Source organism: Henckelia pumila, chromosome 1 (genome assembly GCF_033568475.1).
Source record: "Henckelia pumila isolate YLH828 chromosome 1, ASM3356847v2, whole genome shotgun sequence".
In the NCBI taxonomy this organism is placed as follows: domain Eukaryota; kingdom Viridiplantae; phylum Streptophyta; class Magnoliopsida; order Lamiales; family Gesneriaceae; genus Henckelia; species Henckelia pumila.
Genome location: NC_133120.1, coordinates 102270365 through 102295509, shown reverse-complemented (window position 1 = coordinate 102295509; position 25145 = coordinate 102270365).

Here is a 25145-nt window from a genome sequence, read left to right as displayed (position 1 = left end):
GTTCTCCCAATTGTGCTAACTCATTGATGATTTGAGTAAGCCTTCGGAACATGGTGTCAACATCTTCATTGGATTCCATCTCAAATGTTTCGTATTTGAGTTGGAGTAAGTCGATCTTTGTCTCTTTCACTTGGTTGGTGCCTTCGTGACATATCTCTAGCTTGTCCCATATCTCTTTAGCGGATGAGCACATCGATATTCGGTTGTACTCGTTCATATCTAAAGAACAATGCAAGATATTCATAGCTTTAACATTTTGCGAAATTAATTTCATGTCCTCTTTTGAAAAGTCATCCATTCCCTTAGGAATTTCAACCCCATCAACTATTTTCATAGGTGTATAGGGACCTTTCACCGTCACTTTCCATAGGTCATAGTCTACGGATTGGATATATAGGGACATACGATTTTTCCAATACCCGTAGTTTATGCCATTGAAAAGAGGAGGACGATTAGTAGATTGCCCTTGAGCATAATCACTTGCTAGGTTTGCCATAAAAAGGTTTTGAAAAGTATTTTCAAATGGCTCTGATACCACTTGTTAGAACCTAATGGGGGGGGGGGGGGATTAGGTTCTTTGGCAACTTTACCAATTTAAAGCGATTATACTAAACGCAAGCGAAAGACTAGTAAAGCAATCAAATATAAAGCGGTAAATAAATGCGTAAAGTAAATAAAGCAGTAAAAGAGAGATAGAAATTGTTTATGGAAGTTCGACGATAAATCTTCTACGTCTCCCCTTCTTGGTTAAGTACGATTAACCAAGGATCCACTAGCACTCGAACACTTGGCCTTGATGGCTCCAAGGATAGCCTTTACAACTCAACACGATCACCGCGCCGATACAACTCGAACACTTGGCCTTAATGGCTCCAAGGATAGCCTCAACAAAAACACTTGGCTTCACACTCAAGTGTTTACAACAATCTCACAATATACTTGGCTTCACACTAAGTGTTTACAACAATAGCACAACCAACTCACAAACTATTTTCACAAATAACTCTCAAATATTGATTGAGCACTTTGGTAGAGAGAATATTGCTTGCAAATGAGAGAAGAAATGAGTTGGGATGTCTCTAAATGGTCTTGGAAAGCCTCTATTTATAGTTGGCAAAGATTTGAATTTGAATTTGTGTGCTTGGAGCATTGCCAAGGAGTAGAGACAAAGTGTAGGCGCCGCTGCCTTCTTTTTCCAGCACTGAGAAGATGTTGTGGAAAAATCATATCTCTCAATCTAACCGTTGGATTGAGCTCAAATTTGGACAGTCGCTTGAAAACATCTTAATCTTCAATCTGAATGGTGAAGATTGAATTTGAAAACTCATGTTCTCGCTTTTGTTCTGAGCATTACTTTTCAAAAATTAGAATCTCACAATCCATCCGTTGGATTGACCTGAAATTAACACACAGTTTTTGTAACATCCTGATATTGATTGTGATTGGTGGAGATTGGATTTGGATGCCTACATCGATTCCAGTAGTCTTCTGAATACGATATTTCAGCAGTTAGCTCCTTGCAGAAATAGCTACTGTTCAACATATTTGAAAAAATCATAACTCCATATCCAGCCATTGGATTAATTTGAAATTTCGATAGAGACTTTAAAACATCATGGAAATCCATGTGATCGGTGGAGATCGGATTTTAATAACCGAAGCATTCCCAGTTATTTTCTGAAGTTGAGTCTTCATAGTTCATTCCTTGCAGAAGTAAGTACTGTGCAGCTTTGTTAAATAAATCATATCTCCATATCCAGCCGTTGGATTGCTATGAAATTTGGAGAGAAACTTGAGAACATCCTGATCTTGATTTTCACTGTTGGAGATCTGATTTGGATGGCCGGAAAGTGCCCGGTGAATTTTTCAAGTTTCTGCTTTATAATATTGGCTTGTCCTTGTCCATTTCTTTTACAACTTCAAAGTAACTTCCAAGAATTTGATTGTTAATATGATCTAATCTGCAAAGTCTTACTTTAAATGGTTAGTAACAATTAACCGAGTTTTGTAATCATCAAAATATAATAATATGAGATTTGTTAATGCATTAAAAACATTAATCTCATAGCACGAGATTTGTATGCGTTTAAGGCGTAACAGTAGGGAACATGGAGATGTTCGAAGCATGCAAATGGATATTCATAGGATGAATAATCGAACTACCCTATCCGGACTTTCCAAGTGGTTATCACTTATCGAGTGGATAAAGTCCGCGGTTTTGTTTGTACACCATTAGTCCTTACTACTTGAAACATCATGGAGACTCTATATGCTAGTACTGTGCTTTGACTCGTTTACCGACTCTATGGGGGTCATCAGGTGTCGGGATTGGGTACAGTTACAACACATATAGGAGTCGATGCATTGTTGTCAAGGATTCACCACATACTTGCGAGTGTGGATATCCTATGCGATCTGAGGAGATATTAGTGTGACGAATCTCTGGCCAGAGTACTTGATGTGATTTAAGAAATGGTTTCTTAGTAGCACATGCGATGTCACTAATTTGATCTTCAAGATGTATTGCATAGTTATCGAATCTTGAGCGACTCTCGATATACCAATGGTTGTTGATTCGATCGGGATATATGGATGAAGGGACCGTACTGTACGCTAACCAAAATCTACTGGTTCTTGTAGGCACTATCAGTGATACCTAGGGAATCATGGGGCGATGTTGCTAGGCGCTTTACCATGATTCGTTGGGCAAGTCGGAAAGTGTTGTTCTGAGTCACAAGGAGTTGTGAGCCCACGGCTAGCTGTATCCCTGAACCATTGAGGGTCACACAGTGTAATGGAGTTTTAATCCCCGTTGAGATAGTTAAATTTAAAGAGTTAAATTTAATGAATAAAGAAGTTGGACTTCTTAAATAAGAGTAAGGGAGTAGGATTTTCTAAAATGACATAGGGATGGACATTTTTTGGAAATCACTGAATTCGGATTCAGGAAAATTTATCTTGACTTTAAAATGTGCAGAAATGGTTTCTGTGCACATTGGTGAAATCGGTTCATCAATCGGAGTCACGATGAATTTTATATTAATTTCTGAACATGCGGGCTTTGCTTGTCGGGCCTCAACTTATGACTAATGGGCCCTAAGGTGTTAGTGGCCTGCATTATAAATAAGTTATTGCAGTACAGAAATTACACACAACTGGTCATAATTTGAGAGACAGAAAATTGAAAACCCTAGCTCTCTCTCAAAAGAAATTCGGCCGCCCCCCTCCCTTCTCTGCGTGAGAAATTCCGGTCTATGATTTTGAATTGCAGTCTGGAATAGCGAATCAAATTCGTTTATTCTCTTCGTAGAAAACTTATGATAGATTTTCTAGTGCAATCTATCAGAGGGATTAAACCTCCATTCGTGGACCTGATTGAAGGACAGAATATTCATCAGTTCCAGGGAGAGACAACAAGAGCAGATTAAATCTGTTGGTGTCCAGAATCTCGATTCGAGATTAAAGGTAAAAATTACATAACAGTTATTTAATTTTTACACACACAAATAATTTAATCGTAAAAGGATTGATACCCACACTATGGAATTGTTCCATACAAAATTTTAAACTTCCGCTGCACCGGGTATCAATACCGATTGATCTGAGAGCCGCGTTTTCCAACAGTGGTATCAGAGCCAGGTTGCTCAGATCAAACGATTAAATTAATCGATTGTACAAAAAATTTTTGAGTCTCGGTTTTTTAAAACAAAATAAATATTTTAAATAATTTTTTTTTTTTTCGGGCAAAACCCGGGCAGCGATTGGATCGCTGCCCGGTGGGGCAGCGATGGTCGCTGCCCCGGGCGGCGCACAGCGCCGCCCACGGCAGCGCACGTCGCCGCCCAGGGCGGCGCACGGCGCTGCCCTAAGGGGGCAGCCGGGCTGCCCCGGCCCGCGCCCACGGGTGCGGGCCGGCCCGGGAGTGTCCCGGGCGGCCCGCGGGAAAAATTATTATTTTTATTTAAATTAATTTTAATGTGTTAAAATTTTATTTTTGGTCCGGTCAAAAATTGTTTTTGATTGGTTCACGAGGCATCGGATCGAATTGTTCGAGTCCGAAAATTTTAAAATTGATTTTTGGATAAATTTGAATTTTTTTTTGAAAATTTTAATATTTTATCCTTAAATTGAATTTTGAAATCAATTATTTTTGGTACAATTGATGATAAGATTTGATCTTATGAATACATTAAGTAAAATATGATTTTATCTATAAAATTGGATTCTGTAGATAAAATATGATTTTATTTAATAAAAGGTAAAATATGATTTTATATGTAAAATATGATTTTATATATAAAATATGATTTTATCCTGTTTAAATTTAAATTGCCATATGCATGATATCCAATAAATTAATTTTGAATTAAATATTATTGGATAAGGATGATCGATTGCCATGACCAATTTTGTAGGTGTATGTTAGGAATTTACATTTGTTTTTATTGTTGTTGGTTTTATTAATGGGCCTGGTTTATGGCCCAGTATGAATGTCATATGTAATAAAAGTGGGCTTGGTTTATGGCCCGTTCCCACCCCTAAAAATGTATCCCCTACTTGTCATTGTTATTTATTGTAAATACATTAGATTTAGTGGGAGATCAAGATTTGAAGATGGAGTGGGCCCAGCAGACAATAAAGACTGAAGAAATGTAAATTGGAAGCAAATGTAATAGGATTGCATTGCATACTGCATATTACCTAGGATTGGACTAAGACCCGTGATTGGCAACCACGGGTCAATTAGAAATGGAATCGATCATCCTATATAATATATGATATTATGATTGTATGCATGTTTTAGACATAATTGTATGAATTCGGCAAGCATGCAATAAATTGAAAAATGATGAGACAAATTTTTATAATTAAAAATCTCTCATTTTAAATATGATTTAAAATTGATATCAAGATAAATAAAGGAAATTTAAATTTGTTTAAATGTTCCTACCTTCCATCAACGGTCAATGTATGTGATGCTACCCGCGGATACGGTCCGGCTCATATTATTGGGGGGGCCCGTCCGTCGGAAAGCTGTACATTGGATCGACACATGTTGTAAGTTGGGTGGAACTCCCATGGGATCGGCTCATATTATTGGGGGATCCACATGGCGACCGTCCATCACAACTTAATATTGATGGGTCATCTTGACATGTCACTATAAACGGCGTCATATTATTGGGCCCTTATTGGACATGAGGTAAACACATGGGGGTTGCTTTGGAAGCAATTGGGCTCTACCTTTTGAGAATTATGGTTGGCTGATATTATTCGGGACCATAAGTTTGTCAATTGGACTCCATGTTCTCACTAAGGAAAAAGTTTCCCGTTTTCACTAGAGGGTAGTGAAATCATTAAAATAGTGGGAGTGAGATTCATAAAATTAAATTCGCCTATTTTATGTCTTAGTAAATTGCTTAAACAATCATTGATATATGTCTGTTTTTCTTTTCAGTATTTCATACAATGAATTCGCGTAATCCATTATTCTCGATCCTCGAACAAAACAAGTTGACTGGCGCAAACTATACGAAATGATTCCGGAAGTTGAAGATTGTCTTGACTTCGGAGAAGATGCTCTACGTGTTAGAGAAATCACCTCCGAAGGAAGCACCAGCTGACGTGAGTCCAGAGGAGTTGGCCAAACTTGATACATGGTGGGACCATGATATCAAGACCAAATGCTATATGCAAGCCTCGATGTCTGATGAACTCCAGAGGCGATTTGAGGACACCGTGAATGCTGCTGACATTCACGCTCAACTCAAGGAACTTTTTGGGGCTCAATCGAGGGCTGAAAGGTTCGCTACTGTTAAGGAGCTGATGACGTGTCACATGCGTGAAGGGACTTCGGTCCGTGATCATGGGGTACGAGTGATTTGGCTCATACAGAAGTTAGCAACCCTTGATTTGGTGTTGGAGCATGAACTCAACGTGGATTTACTGCTTCTGTCTCTTCCTTCTTCGTTTGACGGATTTGTGGTAAATTTTAATATGAACAAGATAGAGGCCACCCTTGAAGAGATGATCAATATGCTTGTGACATATGAATCCACATTAAAGAAGGATAAATCGGTTTTCTTGGTGGGCTCCTCATCTTCTGCTAAGAAGGGGCCAAGTACGAAGGGTAAGAAACGTTCTGCCCCACCCAAAAAAGTCGAACCCGAGAAGAAGCACAAGACAAAGGCTTCAAACAATGGAAAATCCAAGGATGTTTGCCATTACTGCAAGAAGCCCGGTCATTGGAAGCGCAACTGCAAGGAATATCTAGAGCAGTTGGGAACTGCAAAGGGTATGTTCTATATTGAAATAAACATTTCACTTAATACTACTTCTTGGGTATTGGATACCGGATGTGGATCTCACATTTGCAATGATTTGCAGGTGATGACAAGAAGTCGCAGGCTTAGAATGGGTGAGACCCAGCTGAGGCTCGGGAATGGTTCCAAAGTTGAAGCTACAGCCATTGGAGATGTTTGTTTAATTTTGCAGAACGGTTTTAAGTTATTTTTAAGAGATGTTTTATTTGTTCCGGATTTAATTAAAAACATTATTTCTGTTTCTATGCTAGATAGAGATGGTTATTCTTGCAATTTTGTGAATGGGATTTGCAATATTTACAAGAATGAATGTTTAATTGGAAATGGACAACTTGAAAACGATCTATACAACTTAAAACTAAAAGACGTTCCAATAAATTATGTTGATAAACCGGCGACAACAAACAAAAGGAAAATCGATAGTCAAAACCCGGCAAACCTTTGGCACGCTAGACTAGGTCATATTTCCTCAAGGAGGATGAACAAGCTAGTGGGAGAGGGCATGTTTGATATGTCTGATATTAACTCTCTACCTACTTGTGAATCCTGCCTAAAAGGGAAAATGACTAAATCTCCTTTTAAGGGGAAACCTGAGCGTAGTCAAAATCTGTTAGATTTGATCCATACAGATGTTTGTGGTCCATTTAGAGTTGGGACTCAACATGGTCACACCTACTTCATTACCTTTACTGATGATTATTCAAGGTATGGGTATTTATATTTAATGAAATATAAGTCTGAAGCATTTGAAAAGTTCAAAGAATTCAAGGCTGAAGTAGAAAACAAGCTAGGTAAAAGTATTAAAGCACTTCGATCGGATCGAGGTGGAGAATACTTAAGTACCGAGTTTTTGGACTATCTAAAAGAGAATGGGATTCTCTCTCAGTGGACTCCTCCTATGACACCACAGCTTAATGGTGTATCGGAGCGTTGTAATCGAACTTTGTTGGACATGGTTCGATCCATGATGAGCTTCACTGAGATTCCACCTTCGTTTTGGGGCTATGCTTGAAACGGCGGTATTGTTGTTGAACAACGTCCACACTAAAGCAGTGGACAAAACACCATACGAGTTATGGAATGGCAAAGCTCCTAAGTATTCGTACTTGAGGATTTGGGGATGTCCTGCTTACGTGAAGCAGACAGTGGGAGATAAGTTGGATAGTCGATCCAGCTTATGTTATTTTGTAGGGTATCCGAAGAATTCAATCGGATATTATTTCTATTATCCTGCTGAAACAAAGGTGTTTGTTTCAAGGAATGCCACCTTCTTGGAGAAGGAGTTCTTATTGGATAAGAAAGGCGAGATGATGGAACTCGAAGAAGTTCGAGAAGAACCCGAAATACAAAATAACGATCCTACACCTCAGGAACCATTGCTGGACACGCCTGCACCTAGAAGATCCGAGAGGACTTCTAGACCTCCTATTCGATATGGTCTTCTTCTTGAAGGGGATCAAGATGAACCCGACATTGGATGTGATCCAAGAAACTTCAAGGAAGCAATTTCTGATGCGGATTCAAATTTATGGCTTGAAGCTATGCAGTCAGAATTAGATTCGATGCATACAAACCAAGTTTGGTCTTTAGTAGATCCTCCCGATGGAATTGTTCCAATAGGGTGTAAATGGATCTACAAGAGAAAGCTTGGGCCTGATGGTAAGGTATTGACCTACAAGGCGCGATTGGTGGCGAAAGGTTACACTCAAAGACAAGGAGTTGACTATGATGAAACCTTTTCACCAGTTGCAATGTTCAAGTCCATAAGAATCCTTATTGCCATAGCTGCATGGTATGACTATGAGATATGGCAAATGGATGTGAAAACTGCTTTTCTTAATGGAGACATTAAGGAAGAAATCTATATGAGGCAGCCTGAGGGGTTCACATCCATGGGAAGCGAGCATAAGGTATGCAAGCTTCAGAGATCAATTTATGGTCTAAAACAAGCATCAAGAAGTTGGAACCAGAAATTTGATGAAACAATAAAAGATTTTGGTTTCATCAAGAACCCGGAGGAACCATGCGTGTACAAGAAAGTAGTTAAGGATGCTGTGACATTCTTAGTACTTTATTTTGATGACATCCTACTCATTGGGAATGATGTAGGGATGTTGCAGTCAACAAAGATATGGTTATCAGGTAGATTCTCGATGAAGGATTTGGGTGAGGCATCCTACATTCTTGGGATACAGATCTATAGAGATAGATCTAAGAGAATGATAGGACTCACTCAATCAACCTACATCGACACCATATTGAAACGGTTTTCAATGGATGGGTCCAAGAGAGGACATCTACCCATGTGTCATGGAGTTTCTCTATCCAAGTCTATGTGTCCCAAGACTGATGAAGAGATAGAGAATATGACACATGTACCATATGCGTCAGCTATAGGTAGTATCATGTATGGGATGATATCTACCAGACCGGATGTAGCATTTGCTCTGAGTGTCACGAGCAGATATCAAGCTAATCCCGGTCAAATGCATTGGAAAGCCGTGAAGGACATTCTTAAGTACTTACGAAGGACTAAAAATATGTTCATGGTATATGGAGGACGAGAACTGAAATTGGAAGGCTATACCGACTCTAGCTTCCAAAGTGACGTGGATGACTCGAAGTCAACCTCTGGATTTGTGTTCATGCTCAATGGCGGTGCTGTCTCTTGGAAGAGTTCCAAGCAGGACACCACAGCGGATTCCACCACTGAGGCTGAATACATTGCAGCATCAGCTGCTGCTAAAGAGGCCGTTTGGATGAGGAAGTTCGTCCAAGAGTTGGGCGTCATTCCTGAATTTGTTGGTCCAGTCACGGTGTACTGTGACAACACGGGTGCCGTTGCTCAAGCAAAGGAACCAAGGTCTCATCAAAGATCCAAACACGTACTGAGAAAATATCACATCATCCGGGAGATTGTGGAAAGAGGAGACATCACTGTCGAACGAGTGGCCTCTGCAGACAATATCGCTGATCCACTTACTAAGCCCTTGCCAGGACCATTGTTTGACAAACATCGCGAAGCAATGGGTCTACGTAGTATGACTAGTTGGCTATAGGGCAAGTGGGAGATTGAAAGAGTGGGTGCCCAGTGAGCCAACTTGTGGCTATGGGCTTTGATGACTCTTTGTAAAAAACAATCTTTTGTTTAATATAATTTATACTTTTATTAATGGCAATGACTTTATCTTTCTTCATATTGTTATATTGTGATATACTATTGTTGTTTTGATAAAGACCTTGAATATACTATAGTGTATGTAAGATGTGGTAGAACATGGGGATGTCTATCATGAAATACATCTTATAGTCACTGTATATTCTAAACTGTTCCTAGTCGATTGAGCCGTCCGATAATAAGGATAAGGATCGCTCGAGTTTGAGACTAGCATTTGCGATGCGGAGTACCACGTTTCATTGGTAGGGAACATGGAGATGTTCGAAGCATGCAAATGGATATTCATAGGATGAATAATCGAACTACCCTATCCGGACTTTCCAAGTGGTTATCACTTATCGAGTGGATAAAGTCCGCGGTTTTGGTTGTACACCATTAGTCCTTACTACTTGAAACATCATGGAGACTCTATATGCTAGTACTGTGCTTTGACTCGTTTACCGACTCTATGGGGGTCATCAGGTGTCGGGATTGGGTACAGTTACAACACATATAGGAGTCGATGCATTGTTGTCAAGGATTCACCACATACTTGCGAGTGTGGATATCCTATGCGATCTGAGGAGATATTAGTGTGACGAATCTCTGGCCAGAGTACTTGATGTGATTTAAGAAATGGTTTCTTAGTAGCACATGCGATGTCACTAATTTGATCTTCAAGATGTATTGCATAGTTATCGAATCTTGAGCGACTCTCGATATACCAATGGTTGTTGATTCGATCGGGATATATGGATGAAGGGACCGTACTGTACGCTAACCAAAATCTACTGGTTCTTGTAGGCACTATCAGTGATACCTAGGGAATCATGGGGCGATGTTGCTAGGCGCTTTACCATGATTCGTTGGGCAAGTCGGAAAGTGTTGTTCTGAGTCACAAGGAGTTGTGAGCCCACGGCTAGCTGTATCCCTGAACCATTGAGGGTCACACAGTGTAATGGAGTTTTAATCCCCGTTGAGATAGTTAAATTTAAAGAGTTAAATTTAATGAATAAAGAAGTTGGACTTCTTAAATAAGAGTAAGGGAGTAGGATTTCCTAAAATGACATAGGGATGGACATTTTTTGGAAATCACTGAATTCGGATTCAGGAAAATTTATCTTGACTTTAAAATATGCAGAAATGGTTTCTGTGCACATTGGTGAAATCGGTTCATCAATCGGAGTCACGATGAATTTTATATTAATTTCTGAACATGCGGGCTTTGCTTGTCGGGCCTCAACTTATGACTAATGGGCCCTAAGGTGTTAGTGGCCTGCATTATAAATAAGTTATTGCAGTACAGAAATTACACACAACTGGTCATAATTTGAGAGACAGAAAATCGAAAACCCTAGCTCTCTCTCAAAAGAAATTCGGCCGCCCCCCTCCCTTCTCTGCGTGAGAAATTCCGGTCTGTGATTTTGAATTGCAGTCTGGAATAGCGAATCAAATTCGTTTATTCTCTTCGTAGAAAACTTCTGATAGATTTTCTAGTGCAATCTATCAGAGGGATTAAACCTCCATTCGTGGACCTGATTGAAGGACAGAATATTCATCAGTTCCAGGGAGAGACAACAAGAGCAGATTAAATCTGTTGGTGTCCAGAATCTCGATTCGAGATTAAAGGTAAAAATTACATAACAGTTATTTAATTTTTACACACACAAATAATTTAATCGTAAAAGGATTGATACCCACACTATGGAATTGTTCCATACAAAATTTTAAACTTCCGCTGCACCGGGTATCAATACCGATTGATCTGAGAGCCGCGTTTTCCAACATGACATGCCTTCAGAGCCAAAACAAGTGGCATCGGAGGTCGCGCACTTTCACCATAAAAGTACCAGCTATCACCCTCAACGGGATGAAACTGTACAAAACGCTGATAACAATCCACAGTAGCGTGATACAAAGTCAGCATATCTATTCCCAAAATACAGTCAAAATTTGACATCGCTAATATCATCAAATTAGCCAATAACACATTACCCTCAAATTCCATAAGGCAACCCATCACTAGACGCTTAGTTACTACCTCCTTCTCCAACGGAGTAGATACAACTAAATCCATATCTAATGATACATAAGGTAATCTATGTCTCTTAACGAAGCGACTAGAAATAAAGGAATGCGATGCTCCAGTATCAATTAATACAAGTGCAGGAATACCACATAACAAGAAGTTACCTGCCAACATGCGATCGCTTCCCTCAGTAGCCTGCTCCTGAGACAGAGCAAACACCTGCCCTTGAGTCTGGGGATGAAAACCAGAAGAACTCTATGGTGCTGGCTGCTGACGTGGAAAAGTAGAAGCTTGAGATCCAACCTGGGATCCCGATCCACTAGAAGAACCCATGCGCAGAGGACAATCTCTCCGCAGATGTCCCTGCTGACCACAAATATAACACGCCCCAGTATCCCTCCGACATGAAGCTGCAGGATGCTTCCCACCACAATGGCTACAAAACTCCTTCTTCTTCTTCTTCTTCCCAAAGCGGAATGTACCTCGTGAACCACAAGAACCAGACGAAGTATTAGGAATAGAAGAAGACGTAGGTACAGATGGCACAACAGATTGAGCTCGAGACTCAACAAATCCACTCGGTTGTGCTGGCATCATCAACTGTGCACGCCTGTTGCTAGTCTCCACAAGACGGCAACGGTTCACCAAAGTCTCATAAGATATAGGGTCATCACAGACGACAACCTGTGAGTAGATATCTTGGTTCAGGCCTTGCAGAAAGATATCATACTTCGACGCATCACTCGCATTGATATGAGGACTGAAAGGTAGCAGATCAAGAAATCGCTGCTGATACTGATCAATAGTCATTGATCCTTGTCTCAAAGTAAGCAATTCCATAGATCGTGCTTGGTAAACAGCCGGAGGAAAATACAATTTTTGAAACTCCCGACAGAAATCTTCCCAAGTCACCTGTCCTCTCTCAGTGCGTGCTTGAGCAACCTTGGCATCCCACCAAAAACGTGCTCGATCCTCTAGAACGAATTCTAGAACTTCCAGTTTCTGCTCCTCAGTACACTCGAAAGCTCGGAACGTACTCTCGAGTTTAGACATCCAGCTCCTAGCTTGTTCAGGATTCTCGCCTCCCACCAAGGGTTTCGGTCCTATCTGCATGAACTTATTAATAGTGTAGCGACGTCTACCCTCATGAGGACGATGTCGATCATCCTGATGATGATGACGACGATGATGATGACCACCTCCCTGGCCAACACTATCGTGTTTCTCGTCAACCATATCCTGAAAAGAATTGCACATTAAAATCCCAAATGCGCAAAAATTACTCAATACTAAACTAAATCTCAAGTACAAATCCCAAAATCTATGCATGCTCTGATGCCAAAAATGTAGTGACCCTGCATGGAATCACCTACTAACTGGCAACTAATAGCATGCATTAAACTTACTACAGCAATATACTTAACAGAGTAAAAACGTGCGGAAACAAAATCATAAGTTACATATCATCTTTGTAATATAATCCAGGCTTAAGTCTGTAATGATACAACCATATCGAAATTCTTAAAAGTAAACATTATACAGCTAACAAATCATGTTGTATAAAAACTCCTCAAGGCTCCTGCTCCCTAGTCCTGCCTTGAACTACCAGCTCCGTCCATCCTGCAACCTGCCCCATGGAATGGGGTGTCCAAGATAACAACTAGGACGTGAGCGCTAACGCCCAGTACATAGACATGAGTAAACATATGTATATAATGCATGCAACATGATGACTGGTAAAGGGTCATTCGAAAAGTCATGCTCAGAACCGGCGCCACATGAGTGCTGCCACCGCACGGATCAACCTCTGGGTGCAACCACACTCGTCTAGTACACCAGAGTAGACAGACATAAATGCCCCCGCCGTCGCGGTACTCTCAGTGACAGACTATCGAGTATAGAGCTGAGCGGCTCTATAATCAGGTATAACAATGAATAGGCTCAAAGTGTATATGCACATGACATATGAGTATAGAAAACGGTAAATCATACATCATGCCATATAATAATGCCAAATAAATGCAACATATAAACATGTATACTCGCTCGCAATCTCAGTCGATGTGTACGTACCTCTAGGCTAGTTCAAGTATAGTAGATCCTAGGTTCCAAGCCTATATTCAAAAATTCACTGTATCACTACACAAGTTTTATAAGTCTTAACTAAGCTAATAAGTACTCCCAAAACTTAAATAGATTCCCGAACCATACCTTCGTCCGTAGTAAGCCCTTTGAAGACGCTAGTCCCGGATGACTATAACCACAACTTGGTTATTCCAGAACTTCGATTATAACCGATAGGGCCCTCAAGTGTATAACTCACACTATATAACTGAAGAAGGAAACTCGGGAATTTGTAATTGAAAATGAATCTGCGAAGCACTATTTATAGGCAAAATTCTCGGCCAAGATCGGAACCACCAATCTCGGGATCGGAGCTTCCGTTCCAGCTCACGCCGTGCATGTCTGCCACGCCAGGATTGGAACTTTCGATCCGACGATCGGAGCTTCGGATCTCCCCCTGATCAACACTTGTCAAAACTCGCGACTGAGTCATCGATCATTGCTGGCAGCTGGGGATCGGAACTTCCGTTACAGGATCGGAGCTTCCGATCTCGGTGCTTCCGCTGAGCTTCCGAAGTGGCTGAGATCGGAGCTTACGAACTGGGATCGGAGCTTCCGATCTGGCCCAAAGTCAAAATCCCAAATTCTCTTTCGAAGTCCAATAACACTCCGAAATTGGTTAATTACCAACCCTTAATCATGTTTAACATATTATTATCTTAAAATGGTTTCTGGGTTACTACAATGCTCCTTTCATGAGGCAACAAACCTTCATAGCATAATTGAATCAACTGGTTTTCACTTATCTGGTGTTGCGGACAACTAGCGCAAAGCTTCTTGAACCGCTCCCAATATTCGTGCAGTGATTCCCCTAAATATTGCTTGATGCCATAAATTTCTTTCCGGATGTTCGCAGCTTGAGAGGCTGGAAAAAATTTATCCAGAAAGATCCTTTTCATCTCCGTCCACGTGGTGATAGAGCCAGACGGCAAGTAGTATAGTCAATCCTTAGCAACACTCTTCAAAGAGAAAGGAAAGGCCCTCAGTTGAATCTTCTCCTCCGTCACTCCATGGGGTTTCATACTCGTGCAAACCACGTGTAATTTCATCAAGTGTTTATTTGGGTCCTCACCTGCAAGACCATGAAAAGCAGATATTAAGTGAATTAGACCAGATTTAAGCTCAAAAATAGCATTATTTTCTAATATAGGAAAAGTAATCCATAAAGGTTGTTGATTTGGGTCAGGAGTGCCCAATTGTCTAAGACTCAGATTGGCATTGGCATTAGCATTAGCAGCCATCTCTTATTCTGGAAAAGCAGCTCAAGCAGCGGCTTTTTGTTGTTGCCTACGGAGTTCTCGCCTACGGTTGTGCAAAGTTATTTCAATCTCCAGATCGTAGGGAACTTCTTCAGACGAAGACTCACCTGAAAGCATGAACGAGCGAAAACTAAAAAAAAAGAAAAAAGTAAAGAGTGAGATTAATCAAAACAAAAAAAAAACAAAAGAACACAATAAATTAACACCGTTCCCCGGCAGCGGCGCCAAAATTTGGTAACGCTTATCGTGTCACGCCCAAATTACCCAACTCAATCAGATAATCACTAAAAATGTAGTAGTGTGAGTAGGGATCGTTCCCACGAGAAAAGGTAAATTCAATGTGTTCTAAATAAAATAAATGAGGGTTTTAAGTTTGGATTAATTACTAAAAATTTTAAACAATTAAAATTCCCTAGCATGCAAAATTAAATAAAAGACTGGAGAAATTCAATAGGAGACGAGACTTGGTATCGGTCGACTACACCCTTGATATTCATTCATTCAATCATTGATTCTCTAAAATAATTAATCTTTTTAAATATTCGTCATTGAAAATTCAATTCCTGTTTCACTGTAATTTTAGTTAATTAGAAAACAGCATTCTTAATTAACCCTTACCAATGAACCAACCCGATAACAGCAATCTAGATTTAAATCCACGGTAGCATTCAAACTAGTAAAACTGACAAAACTAGACAACACAAACACCAGCGGTTGTATTTAGCCTATCCAATAATTGACCCTACGAAATAATAAATTCAACAGCATAAATTATCACACGTAGTTGCTTCGCAAATTAGTTTATTCAAACAATTACGGATTTGAACTCTAATTTAGCTATCGCTTGCAATACAAAATCCTAAGATGGCCAATCCTAAAATCTCGCATACAAACATAAAATAAAACATATCAAATTGATACTTAATAAAGATTAAAACACTGCGAATCAAATCTCATGAATGAAATATAACAAGGTTTCGTCTCCCTTAACCAAGTAAAAGAGTTTAGCTACAACGATTCATAGCAAAATTCATAAAATTCAAAGAAAAAGAAGAAAACTAAAGTTAAGAATTCAAGAATAAAACCTAGCCTCAAATGTGTCTCCACAAATCTGATAATAATCCTATTAAAACGGAGTAATAGTCTAATAAAAGCTAGGAACTAAATTAACAAAGTTTCCAAAAATATATTTTTTTTCGAAACATATCGCTCGCTCGATCTGCAACATTCTGCGGATCGAGCGGCGTGCAAATCCAACTGCTACTGCCTCGCATTAAAAGGGTCTCACTCGATCGGTAAACATCTGCGGATCGAGCGAGAGAAAAGAGTCTTCCTACTGTCTTCAAAATATAAGCGCTCGCTCGATCTGTAAACTCCTGCGGATCGAGCGAGAGAGAATTTCCAGAAATTGTCTTGAATTTCCCTTGCTTCAAATCTCCGTTCCTCCGGGGTTTCATTAGTCAGCAAAATACGCGACCTAACCACAAAAACAAGAATCTCATCATGAAAACACTGAAAATGCAATACGAACAAAATGCTAAAATAAAACATGCAGCTAATGCAAAAAAAAACAAAAAAATGACACTAACAAATGCAACAAAAACACATCTATCAATATTGCTTTCGATATTATGTCGGTTACCGATTCTCAATCGATGTGCCGTCAATTTATGATTTGAAGCTGTTTTGATAGACTAAGTTTGATCTAAGATGTTCTATGAGATTTTGTTGATGTTGTAGCAATTTTATTCTTCAATTTCAGACAAGTTTTGAAGGCTAACGACTCAAGAACTTTGAATTCGAACCGAAGAAGAAGTGATCAAGGTTTGAAGTCATTTGATTGAAGATCGAATGATGATTTTGAACAGATTTTGGAATTATAGAAATTACTGAAGTTGGATATGAATGTTTTGATGTTATGTTATAGATTTGAAGCATTCGAAATCAAGAAAATAAAGGTGTAAGACAACATCGAGTGTCAGGAATTTGAAACTCGAGAATTACGCTTCTTGAGTTATTCCGCCAAATCACATACGCGTTTATTGTTTTATGATTGATGTTGTCGATCCATCACAGGTAGTGGATCTTTATTTGATATGAGATAATCTCGTATATGAATTGATTCTTGCCAAGGTTTGATGAACCTTTTTTTTTAGTCAGACGACTACGATAGATGGATATTCATGTCAAGATCGGATACGAATCTTGATGGCAATGACGTTATATAAATCAATTATGTATATATGTATGCATTTGATTACTCTACTCGTGAGATGAAATTTTTAGAGTCGATATGATTTTCATTAACGCATATATATGTTGTTTATACTGAGATTGTATTCTCACCGAAGTTTATCCGGCTGTTGTCTTATTTTGTATGTGTGCATGACAACAGATGGGCAAGAGCTGGCAAGAATCAACGAGTGTAGCTCAAGAGAGAGTCTGATATGTGGACTCGGGTTGTATAATGAAGAATAAAATTAGAAACCTTGAAAGCATGTTTAGAATACTTTGAGCATGAGTTGTAAATGAGTACACTTCGAACATGTTTGGTATTCTTGCTTTTGGCTAGATTTGGAGACTTGAGTTGTTGTAAAAACTATATATAATGCTTGAGATTTGCTATTTCTGTTTACACAGGTTTGTAATGATTATATCATGTTTTGGTATTTATTTTGGAAGCAAAAAGCTGGTTATATATAATATTTGACAGCAAACAGAAACTGCAGAATTTAGAGCAGTACACAACCGCTTGATCGACTGAAATTGACCGATCGAGCGAGACCTGGATTTCAAAAATAGAAACTTTGATTTTTTCTTGCTCGCTCGATCGGTAGAGTTTGATCGATCGAGCGAGGCCAAATATTGCTCAAACCCGAGAATTATACTTTCTTGCTCGCTCGATCGGTGAAGTTTAACCGATCGAGCGATGGGCCCTGTTAAAAAAATTCTTGGTTTGAGTTTCTATTAATGGATGATTAATTTTTCATTAATTGGTTATAGCCCTAAGATAATATTAGCAACCCGAGGGCTCCACATAACACAAAATCATCATCCACACTGATGAGCACAACAATCACACTCGACAAGGATGAAAATGATAAATCTGTAGATCAATCCTTCTTCCGTAGTATGATTGCCTCCTTACTATATGCTACTAATAGTAGACCAGACATTATGTTTAGTGTGCTTGTGTGCACGATTTCAATCATGTAAAAAAGAATCACATTTGTTCGCCTTAAAATGCAATATCTTTCAAATACTCCAAATCTTGTCTTGTCGTATTCGAAAAAGTTTTCTTTGATTTAAAAGATTACTGCGATGCTGACTTTGGTGGATACAAGATAGACAAGAAAAACAGTAGTGGAACTTGTTTCTTTTTAGAAACTATTTAGTTTCTTGGTTTTCAAAGAAACAAAATTGTGTTGCGTTGTCAATGACCGAAGCCGAATATATGGTTTACGGTACTTGTTGTTCGCAAATTATTTAGATGAAGTATCAATTTCTCGACTATGGCGTATCTTTTTCTAAAATCCCTATTTTTGTGATAATACCAGCGTCATATGTCTAACAAAGAATCCGATTCAACACTCTTGCAATAAACATATTGATATCCGTCATCATTTTATTCGTGACCACATCGAATGAAATGAAATAGAACTTCAATATGTTGACACGAAAAATCAAATTCCAGACATTTTTACAATACCACTAGATTAAAATATTTTTATTCGTTTGCGTGGTGAACTTGACATTGAATTGTAATCGCTTGTGGCCAAAATTTAATGTCATATTAAGGGGGAGCTTAATATTAAATGTGAGCAACTTAATTTTGGATAATACAAATTAATTGTATTTATTCAAAGTTATAAATCTCACATTCTATGTGAATTATTGGTTTTAGGACTTAATTGCAATAATAATAAACTTAAGAGTCACTCAGTTGAAGATAATCTTCTTCGAAATTATGTGATAGGTGTGTTTTAGTTGCATATTTTAGTATCATTTTAGTGTCGTTTAGCATGCATTTATATGTTTTTATTTAGCATTTTGTTTGTATTTCATGCATTGTGTCTACATTACATACTCTCGTGTTTATTGTGTAGTACTAGCATTTTTGTCGATTAAGTGAGTTAAGGAAGGAATCAAAGAAACAAAAAGAAGAAGAAGGAGAAACGAGCAGCTAAGCAAAGAAGGAATAAAGCGCGGTTGGCATGGGAAGGGCGCTATTGAGAGCGCTATCGCGTAGCAATAAGATGAAGTAGCGCGGCTGGGATGCGCTAACGCGCAAGGAAGAGGATGAATTGCGCACAATATCTGTGCGTACAGATTTGCGAAGAGAAATAGTCTCGCTCGATCCGTAGAACTTGTCCGATCGAGCGGGATACTTGAAATATCGAGGCAGAGAGTTATGCATTTTCTCTCGCTCGATCCGCAGAATGTTGCAGATCGAGCGAGAGCCATGTTTCGGGGAAAAAATATATTTTTGGAAACATTGTTAATTTAGTTCCTAGCCTTTATTAGACTATTATTCCGTTTTTTTTAGATTATTATCAGATTTGTGGAGACACATTGGAGGCTAGGTTTTCTTCTTTTCTTCTGAATTCTAGTTTTCTTATTTTTCTTTGAATTTTATGAATTTTTCTATGAATCGTTGTAGCTAAACTCTTTTACTTGGTTGAGGAAGACGAGACCCTTGATTTAGTTTATTCATGAGATTTTGATTTCCAATGTTTGATTTTTATCAAGTATCAAGAATTATTCTGAATTAATTGATATGCTTGTGTATGAGATTTTTAGATTGGCCATCTTAGGATTTCATTATACAATCGAATGCTAAATTAGAATTTAAATCCGTAATTGTTTGAAACCTCTAATTTGCGAAGCAACTGCGTGTAATATTTTTCGCTGTTGAATTTATTATTTCGTAGGGATAATAATTGACTAGGCTAAATACAACCGCTGGTGTTTGTGTTGTCTAGTTTCGTCAGTTTTACTAGTTTGAATGCTACCGTGGATTTAAATCTGATCGCTGGTATTGGGTTAGTTTATGGGGTAAGGGTTAACTTAGACTGATGTTGTCTAGTTAACTAAAATTAAGGTGAAACTGGAATTAAATTTCCAATGACGAATATTTGATGAGATTAATTTTTATTTTAGTGAATCGATGATTGAATGAATGAATATCAAGGGTGTAGTCAACCGATACCAAGTCTCATCTCCTATTGAATTTCTCCAGTCTTTTATTTAATTTTGCATGCTAGTGAATTTTAATTTCTTAAAATTTTAGTAGTTAATCTCAACTCCAAATTCCCCTTTTATTTTAAAGAACACTTTTTAATTTATATTTTCTCGTGGGAACGATCTCTACTCACACTACTACATTATTTGTTTATCTGATTGAGTCGGGTAACTTGAGCGTACACGATAAGCGCTACCAAATTTTGGCGCCGTTGCCGGGGAACGGTGTTAATTTATTGTGTTCTTCTTTTATTTGTATTTTTTTATTCCTCGTAGTGCTACTCTGGTTTGTTCATGCTTTCATGTGAATTTTCGAAAGAAGAAGAATTTTCATATGACCCAGAGATAGAAATAACCTTGCTTACGCGACGGAGAGAAGCTCGTAGGAAACAGCAAGAGGAAGCTGCTCGAGTTGCATTCCCTGAAGAAGAGATGGCTGCTAACGCCAAGCTGAGTTTGAGACAATTGGGCACTCCTGATCCTAACCAGCAACCCTTATGCATTATTTTTCCAACTCTTGAAAATAATGCTAATTTTGAATTGAAATCTGGACTGATACACTTACTGTCTGCTTTTCATGGTCTTGCAGGTGAGGATCCACACAAGAATCTGATGGAATTCCATGTGGTGTGCTCAAGCATGAAACCGCATGGAGTTACAGAGGAACAGATTCATCTCAGAGCCTTTCCTTTCTCTCTAAAGAGTTCTGCTAAGGATTGGCTGTACTATTTACCATCTGGATCCATCACCACCTGGACTGAGATGAAGAGGATATTTTTAGAGAAGAACTTTCCAGCTTCTAGAGCAGCAAACATCCGGAAAGAAATTTATGGGTGCAAACAGCAGATAGGAGAGTCACTGCACGAGTATTGGGAGCGCTTCAAGAAACTTTGCGCCAGCTGCCCACAACACCAGATAAGTGAAAACTTACTAATTCAATACTGTTATGAAGGGTTGTTGTCTCATGACAGGAATATGCTGGATGCGGCTAGTGGAGGAGTTTTTGTGGACAAAACTCCGGTGCAGGCAAGGAACTTAATATAAAATATGGCTGCCAATTCTCAGCAATTTGGCACCAACAAAAGAGATCCTGCACCAAGGAAGAGTAACGAGGTAAACGTTTCTTCCCTTGAACAACAACTGAGCGAGCTGACGTCTCTTGTGCATCATATGGCTGTAGGGAATGGACACATTGCTAAGGTATGTGGAATATGCACTCAAGTGGGACATGCAACTGACATGTGTCCCACTCTTCAAGAGGGATATGTGGAACAAGTCAATGCAGCAGGAGGATTTCCAGGGCCACCTCAGCATAAGTATGATCCTTACTCTAACACATTTAATTTGGGTTGGAGGGATCATCCAAACCTCATATATGGTAATCCTCCAGCGAATCAGCCTGGACCTCAAGCACCACATCACCATCAATCTTATAGGCAACCGTACCCTCCACCACAGCACCCTCAGATTCCTACGCCAGGTGAGTCTCTTGAAAACATAGTTCAGAATCTTTCCACTAATACTTTGGCTTTTCAATAGGACACTCGGACGAGCATCCAAAACTTAAATACCCAAATGGGGCAGCTCGCTGCGGCAATCAGCAAGTTGGAAGCACAAAATTTCAACTGTTTGCCTTCACAAACAGTGGTGAATCCAAAGGAGAACGTGAGTGCTATTACTTTGAGGAGTGGAAAGGAGATGCAGATTCAAGATGGATTGGTCAAAGAACCGGTAGAGATTGAAGGGGACAAAGAAGCTAAGGTGAAGGAGAGTGAGCCCATTCCTAAAGAAGCACCGAGAGGTAAGTTCCCTCCTTTGTCTGAGTATAAACCTGTAGCCCCTTTTCCCTTAGCTTTAAAGGACTCTAGGAAAAATGATGGGATTAAGTAGCTCTATGAAACTTTTCGTAGATGCGAGGTAAACATTCCACTGTTAGATGCTATTAAGCAAGTTCCTCGCTATGCTAAATTTTTAAAAGAATTATGTACTGCGAAAAGAAAACAAAAATTGAAGGGTTGTAAGAAAGTTGAATTGGGAGAACAGGTCTCTGCCGTTATTCAAAGAAAGATACCTACAAAATGCAAGGACCCAGGTATGTTCTCGATTCCATGTAAAATAGGAGGTGTTCAGCTTGATACGGCCATGCTAGATTTAGGAGCATCGATTAATGTGATGCCGTACTCTGTTTATGTTTCCTTAAATCTTGGATCTTTGAATGAAACTGATATTTTTATCCAAATGGCTGATCGATCTACTATTTTTCCATGGGGTTTATTAGAAGATGTCCTAGTGCAAATTGGCGAATTGGTCTTCCCGACTGATTTTTATATTCTTGACATGAAAAACAATGAATTGAATAGCCCTATTTTATTAGGAAGACCATTCTTGAAAACTTCTAAGTCTGTAATAGATGTTGATAACGGTACTCTCACTATGGAATTCGATGGGAAAATTGCCAAATTCAATATTTTTGATGCCCTGAAAAATCCTGTTTGTGAAAGTATTGTTAATATACTTACAACGCCTGCTGAAATTTCTACTGCTAAAAATTTTATCTCTGATATGCAGGCACCAAAAACCGCGACAAAACATCCTCCTGAACGAACGAAAAGAATCACCAAGAAGTCGAAGCAGAAAAAGCATGGGTCATTGACTAAAAAAATTCTGAAGTGGGTCAAGGTGGACAAAGGAACCAAATTTAAACCACCCTGAGGAACTGCAACATTCAGTCGAGCCAACGACCGTAAACAAAGGCGCTGGCTGGGAGGCAACCCAGTGTTTTTTTTCCTTTATTTCATCTTTGTTTGTTTTGTTTGGTTTTGTTTTGTTTTATTTTCCTTGTTTTTCAGTTAACCTAGCCGCCCCATCTGCTGTCCAAAGTTTCAACTGGAATCTTCCGTTATTCAGCCAGATATTGCAGAGGAGGACGCCAATCCATAAACCTGGGGAGTTTTCTTTTTTCTCTTTTAATTGCATTGCATTGCATTCATATTCTTTTGTGATTGTTAGTTGTTTAGTTTAGTTCTCGCGCATTGAGGGCAATGCTTCGTTTAAGTGTGGGGGGTGAATTCAGTGTTTTGTTGTTTGTTTTGAATTGTGTTTGTTGCGTACTTGCATATAGTTTGTAAATTATGTCATGAGTGTTTTGTGTGTATAAGTAAAGGATGAATTCTAGCCTATGACGAGATAGTTGAAAATTGATAATTTTTGAAAAAAATTTGACTCTTAGTTGGATATGAGAAACTGTAGGTTGTCTGTTGAATAATCTTAAGCACGCATGTTTAACCAGTGAATTGTAGCGATGTATTAGATATCGTGGATGTCTGTTGGACCATTTCACGACAATAGGTGTTTGTGAAACTTGATAGAGTTTGAATCTTGATGATTTCTTTGATATGACATAAATGATCTTGGGCGCACCTAGAAAAAAATATATATATATATAAAAAATGTACAACTCCATCCGGGCCTTGACAGGATTTAAATCCTAAAAGAGCAAGATCAAAGCTAAGTATGCAGATAAAATGGGGTTGATGCTCCGTCCGGGCTATAAACGAGGGGGTTGAAATTCTAATCCTGTCTTAGTTGTAGCTAAGTTTGCGGGTAATTATTGGGGCTAAAGCAACACCGGGTGAAAAATCCGGAGGTGCGTAATTATTCTCAAGAAAGTCGTGTTGTGTTGAAGGATTGTTGGGAGGAGAGTTCTGAATGGTGTAGCGTATACTGTATTCTTAATAGGTCGGCGAACAGTTTTAAAACTTTGTCTTTTGAAGTTGCATGTAATTGGGGTAACATGGCACACACACACGTTCTCATTCGACTGAAGGTGTATCATTGATAATTGAGAGCTGCTATGAACTTATTTGTTAGATGAAAGTGGTTTTCTCTAAGGCTATGATTTGGGTGATTCATCCTTGCTTATGTTTTTGTTCTGTTTCATTTTGTTTTTGCATAACTTGCTCGAGGGCGAGCAAGGTTCAAGTGTGGGGGTATTTGATAGGTGTGTTTTAGTTGCATATTTTAGTATCATTTTAGTGTCGTTTAGCATGCATTTATATGTTTTGATTTAGCATTTTGTTTGTATTTCATGCATTGTGTCTACATTACATACTCTCATGTTTATTGTGTAGGACTAGCATTTTTGTCGATTAAGTGAGTTAAGGAAGGAATCAAAGAAACAAGAAGAAGAAGGAGAAATGAGCAGCTAAGCAAAGAAGGAATGAAGCGCGGTTGGCATGGGAAGGGCGCTATTGAGAGAGCTATCACGCAGCAATAAGATGAAGTAGCGCGGCTGGGATGCGCTAACGCGTAAGGAAGAGGATGAAGTGCGTACAATATCTGTGCGTACAGATTTGTGAAGATAAATAGTCTTGCTCGATCCGCGGAACTTGTCCGATCGAGCGGGACACTTGAAATATCTAGGCAGAGAGTTATGCATTTTCTCTCGCTCGATCTGCAGAATGTTGCAGATCGAGCGAGAGCCATGTTTCGGGAAAAAAAATATATTTTTGGAAACTTTGTTAATTTAGTTCCTAACCTTTATTAGACTATTATTCCGTTTTTTTTAGATTATTATCAGATTTGTGGAGACACATTGGAGGCTAGATTTTCTTCTTTTCTTCTGAAATCTAGTTTTCTTATTTTTCTTTGAATTTTATGAATTTTGTTATGAATCGTTGTAGCTAAACTCTTTTACTTGGTTGAGGAAGACGAGACCCTTGATTTAGTTTATTCATGAGATTTTGATTTTCAATGTTTGATTTTTATCAAGTACCAAGAATTATTCTGAATTGATTGATATGCTTGTGTATGAGATTTTTAGATTGGCCATCTTAGGATTTCATTATACAATCGAATGCTAAATTAGAATTCAAATCCGTAATTGCTTGAAACCTCTAATTTGCGAAGCAACTGCGTGTAATATTTTCTGTTTTTGAATTTATTATTTTGTAGGGATAATAATTTACTAGGCTAAATACAACCGCTGGTGTTTGTGTTGTCTAGTTTCGTCA